A 6,067-nucleotide genomic window follows, 5' to 3' on the forward strand; every position below is an offset into this window, starting at 1 on the left:
GACATGATGGATACTGCATTTTCAGTAGTTAACTGTAAGACCCTACTGTTCAGTTCTGTGGTACCTGCAAGTGTTACCTGCCAGACTTCTCTCCCACATGCAGGACACCCAGTGCTTCCCTCTCCTATGTAATGAAGGCATTGCACAAGGAAACTATCAAATAAAGATCTCACCTCTTTGCTATTAAGTTCTTTGTTGCATATAAATGTATTTGCTAGCTTGAATCTGCTTCAATTTGGAAAAGTGATGCAGGTCCTATTAGCTTCAGCAGGAGTATCTTGAAATACAAGATAGCTTATAATTTTTTTCCCATTTCACTGTGTGCCATCTCTTTTACCCGTGTTTCTTACTTAGGTATTCCCCAAAATCCTCATTTTTATATGGAGGGTTGCTTTTGGCCTAGGAGCTTGAAAAGGTTTACGTTGATTTCTGCTTTGTGGTTAGAGCTGGTATACAGTTATGTACAACAGACAAATACCATATAGACATGATCATAAATAATTCACCATTCTCTTCAACAAGAGGAAATTACTTGCTGCATTATTCAACAATATACAAAGACACTGCTTGTTGTGTAGAGAACAATATTCTGGCAGTGAACAGACAGCAGTTTTGCAACCAAAATATAAAAAGACATAAATGGTTTACTACCAACTCAAATCTCATAACCTTTCTTCTGCCTGCAATTCACATCCTTCTGCTTTCAGTACTGAAGTACAAGAAAGGTGAAGTATGTCTGTGGCTGTGGTTGTGACTGCTGGAAATGTTGACTGGAAGAACGTGCAAAGAAGATACTATAGATACATTGATTTCTTGGGGTGAATGAGGAAAACGAGGGCTGCTTATGCGGGGGAAAGATCCTGGCCTTCTTGTGAGCATCCTTTGTTACATTGCGAAAAGTTAGGGAATGTATTCAAACCTCCTTTCTAAAAGGAAGACAGTGGCAGTAGAGAATAATGTCCTGACTTTTATGTGTTTATTACAATTGGGTATTTTATTACATGAACATGACCGTGTAAAATGGTATGTCTGCAACTGAAAAGCAACAAAATTGATGTCTCCATTAGCTGAGTACTATGTCATATTGTCCTGTGGTAGATCATCAAACTGATCATCTAATTAAGCAGCCTGTTGTAGTGTGTATGCATAAGTTGGCAGTTATAGTTGCTGGTGGAACTTTAAATTTCCCCTCATGACTGGTGTGATGAAGATCTCTGTTTTACTGTAACCTAAGCATATTGTTTTCCCCTTATATCAGCTTCCCAATAAAGCATTTTCCTCAGGTGTCAAAGATGTAGTTAACGTGTTTTTTCCTTGAGTTTGTCATATTTGCAACGGAGTTTCAAGAGAGGTGTCGGCCGCTGGTAAAGGTTCAGTAAATTCCAGCTGATTTTATTCATATAAAAATGGACATGAGATAGGACAGTGAATCTCCTGTGGTTTTGCTAAGATCTTGTGCTCTGAATTCATTTCCGTATCTCTTATGGCTCTTGTTAAAAGTTTGAGAATTAATGTCAGATACACAGGGCTTGAATTGATTCTGTGAGACTATGTCAGATAAATCTTTTCAATCAGTGTCACTGAGACAATTTCAGATCCCGGTTAGAAGAGGACTGGAAATAAATTGGATTTATATTTTTTTCTAAACAGACAGTGCATAGTAACTTTGAAAATAAAGAGCAAGGAGCTGGGAGAGCGCTGAGATACTCACCGGGTGTCAAAGTAGAGGAGTTCAGGGTGGAAGGATTACATGCAAACAAACATGTAGCACAGGATAAATTTAGTTGAAGTGATGCTGTAGAGTACCTTCTGGTTACCAGGTCTTTATATAGTTGCCACTGTAACCTGCAGTCGCTTTATGCATCTTTAAGAGGTGCTTTCTTCATCTCCCTTTATTTTTTGTTATCTCTATCCCCTCTTTTTCAATAGTCTTTTTTGGGAACTATCTCAGCTTTCATGTTTTCCTCTATTACCTCCGTGAATGATGTCCAAATCTGTCCTGGCAGCACTTCTCTCCTGCCTCCTTTATTTCCTCTTTTAAAATCTTTGCTCAGGTGTCTTATTGCTGCCCCAAATGTTCCCTTGAAAACTGTAAACTTTTCACTTCTCTTCAGGACCTCTCTCTCTTACCCTCCTCTCCAGCCATTAGGACCATCACTGGTGTTGAGACAACTGTTGGGTTCTTTCCTGCTTTAAACCTTGGCTTCTTTCCATAGTTTTTCTTTTGGACATTTTATGAGGAGGGGTTTTGTTTTACATGTATGAAAGCATAAACTCTCTGGGTTTAATATTGCACGTATGAACCCAGTTTTGTCTCTCCAGTCATTCAAACTTCTGTCAAAATCATCTCAGGCCCATTTCTTTAGAGAAGTTTTTAAGACTAGTTTATTTTAGAATTCTTACACTGATTTCTTTCACTTTGGTTTAAAATAGAGTTATGGTTCAGCAATGATTTCTGTCTGCCTCATCTGACTGTAGAATGAACTCATTAAGGAAATGAACCTTTATTTTCTGTAGGAAGATATTTGGCAAATACTTTTATTCAGTATTTATCTAAATAATGACTCTTGAGTCCTTGAGACACAGCGTGCTTGCTCTGATTGCAGAAATGCTCCGACAGCGACAGTGTTAGGTGGGAAAAATATCAAGAATACAAATAATTGTACAAAAGCACTTTGTCTCATGCAAAAAACACACTAGAATAATGATGATTAATGCAGGATCTGAAGTGACGGCCCCGTTTGATTTGGACACTTTTGTACAAATGAATGAAGACTTATTATCTGGGATTATAGCAGAGTTTCTTAAGAATTCAAAGTGTTGAGAGAGCCAAAGGCAAAATTGCCAAATTCTGGGACTCATCATTAGTAATCATCGTCAGTAATGATGAGTCCCATTACACGGGGGTTGCCGTTTGCAACCCGAAATATTCTATGATTCTAATGATTGTACTTCTATGATTTGGGTGACCTGGTTTAGTGGGAAGTGTCCCTGCCCATGGCGGGGGGTTGGAACTGGATGATCTTAAGGTCCTTTCCAACCCTAACTATTCTATGAGTCTATGATTCTATGGTTTGATGTGTTGTAGTAGTACTCACAGGATCCTTTCTGTATACATTGTATTGTCAGGAGAAATTATTTTTGTTATTAGTGTCTTGGACATTACACAAATGTGCACTTCAGAAGTAAGTCTGTTTTTCAGGAACAAGGGATGAAGTCAGATAGGAAGAATTCTGCTGAAGACATAAGTGTGCAAATGCATGAGCCAAGCTAGATTGTTTTGGGTAGAACGAAGAGCACTGTAGGAGAGAGAAAATAGAAAGATGTTTGGAAACAATGCAGAGAAAAAGTGTTTCTGAGCCTTAAAAAGAAGGATCGACTTTTGTAGGGAAGGAGCAACTATTGTGGGTCCAGAGGAAGGAGCCGCTGGCAAAAAGTAAGGAGAAGAAAATCTGTACATGGTTACTGAGGTGTATTTAAAACAGGACAAATGTACCCACATGAGGATTATAATGGTGAGGGTGTTTTGATGTTACTGTGATAGCGCACTGATTTTTCTAAGTGGGAATTGTTAAATCTCTTTTCTATTTCATATTTTGATTAAAGTGACTTGGAAAATGTATTTTCATTTCAGTAGTAAAAGTGAATGCTGGACCTTTAGATATCCCATACAGCAGTGAGCTGGTTCTCTGGTCTAGCAAAGTTAATTATAACATGGATTAACTTAATTTAACACATAGTTCTAATTAATTCATATTTAATCATCCTTAGTCTCTGGGCAAAAGATACTGTTCTGTTCAGGCAAAGTTTATTTCTCTGAATTCTTCCAATTCCTTCAGCTGCTGTTTTTATCTGCAATAAGGTGTTATATTTTATGTAGAAGGGGCAGTCCTTCTGTTCTTCAGAGGCAATATTGAGCCTCTTAATCAGCATATGGCTAAAACTGTGTGTATTGAACCTTCAGGGTAATTACTCAGGTTAATACTGGGTTGTAGCAAACCGGGTCCTGGGTGATGCTGAGGAAATGGAGGTGCTGAGAGGGGATCTGGATAGCTGCTTTCACTGGCATTCATATTGGAATGGACAAGGAGCATAACAGCACTGGAGCCTTAAGGTGTCTTCGTTCGCAGTGGCTAAAGGGAAGTTCTGTCTTTATCAGGGACAAAAACCAAAACAGGATTTACCTGTCAGAGCATTACTACTGTCCTCAGGTTTTCCCCATATTTTTTCTCTTCATCCTATGCCATTTTATTGGTTTACTTCTGATTATTCAAGATTATTTTAAAACATTTCCTGTCTTTAATTCCCCCAGAAAAGTAATTTTAGAAAATCAGAGTGTTTTCTAGTATATAGAAGAAGATAACATTATCTGTGAACTTCTGTGTTTGATAAGCTGGCTTCTCAAAACAGAGAAGCTGATTTTGACCTTAAAATGTGGGTAGTACCAGCAAGGTGTTTATAAGCCATGAAAAAGAAATTCTGGAGGAACTATGCATAAAAATGCTTTAATGAGACCATCCTTAAGCTGATGACTTCTTTGTGATTTTCAAGTGTCTCTGCTCTGAATGTTGCCTGGAAACCCAAGCATGGATGTACTCAAACCAAGACCATTACAAACAGCTCTGGTTACTTTTTGGCTGTAAGATACCATGGTGTTAAAGTGTTTATATGAGGATGGCACAAACCCTGTGCACAGGTTGCTTTAGCCCCTGATCTGTGTGGATGGGGACACCTTCATGGGACCCACAAGTGGTCAAGTCCCTGCCCATGGTGCCTGCCTTGTAGCAAGGGGACATCACTTCCTAGGTTTTCTGCACCACCTCTCAGGTACAAAAGTGCACACCATTAAGAAGATTTGCTGGATCCAGGGTCTTACCTTAAAGTTGCAGCAGTGTTGGTACATTTCATTTAACACCATTTGCCATTTTTATCAAGTACTATGTTTTCAAAACATGTTTGGCCCGTAGTGCTGAAAGTACCTTGGTGACTGCAGTGCGTGGTTACTCCCATCCCAGAATCATTTGGTCCAGAAACCAGAGATCCTCCCATGAGCCTTTGCCCACATCTATTATTCAATCCCTTCAATTTTACTTGTAGCTTTGGGTTTTTTTTTGTTTGGCTTTTTATCTTACACACTTGAAAAGAGACTGTTACCTTATCCTTTGTGCTCTTAACTAGGGTTCTACTCCATTTCAAGACAGTTAACTTAAGGTCCCCAGGTACAGATAGAGTGTATATATTTGAACCTGTATTGCTGAACACTGCCCAAAAATGCTTCCATCTTTAAAAAGCAGACTGAGATCTGTTGGGTAGGTTAGTGAGCAGCTGAGGGAGGTTCTGTAGCATTACCTGTGGTAGCAGCTCTTTGTTGATGTGAGCAGATGGGTGATTGAAAAGAAAGGGCAGCTTGCTGTTGAACTTGAAGCCAAATGTTTCCCGGGTTTAATATCGTGAGTGCTGTAATTAATATACTTGGCAAATAGAAGTCATCTTTCAAATAGGGTTGGGAAATTACTTGAGGCAGATTGGTACTTTGCTGTGGCTTTGAATGAAGGTGAATGTGGATATTCACCTGCTGTTCTGTGTATATGTATATATGTATTTTTGCCTTTTTAGGTTGTATGATCCAAATCTCTGTCTCTGGGAAGATGAAGCTTCCAGTAGCAGCACTCCAGTGTGGAACCCACTTGCTTTAAGACTACCTGGGAATTTCTACCCATATTTGCCCATTCCAGCGTAAATCAGAGGACAATGAGTTATTTTTACTTTTTGCATATTTTCACACCACGTAACAATTTTTCTTTCTTCTCATTTTGTTCGATGGGAAAAACTTGAGCTGGTTGTTGTAGCCGATTCTTCCTTCGCCACATTCCTCTTGCTGAGCCAAATTCTTGGAAACCACGGCCACACTACATCTATTTTTGTGTGGGGGTTGTTGGTTTGGGTTTTTTCTTTATGGGACATATGTCACTTTTTGAGTGCTTTTACCTATTCTGGTTTGAACCTGTCTTTTTGCATTGCTGATTGGTTGTAATCAGGAACTAATAACTGTAAACTCGAGGAATTA

Source organism: Psittacula echo (genome assembly GCF_963264785.1).
Source record: "Psittacula echo genome assembly, chromosome: 6".
NCBI lineage: Eukaryota > Metazoa > Chordata > Aves > Psittaciformes > Psittacidae > Psittacula > Psittacula echo.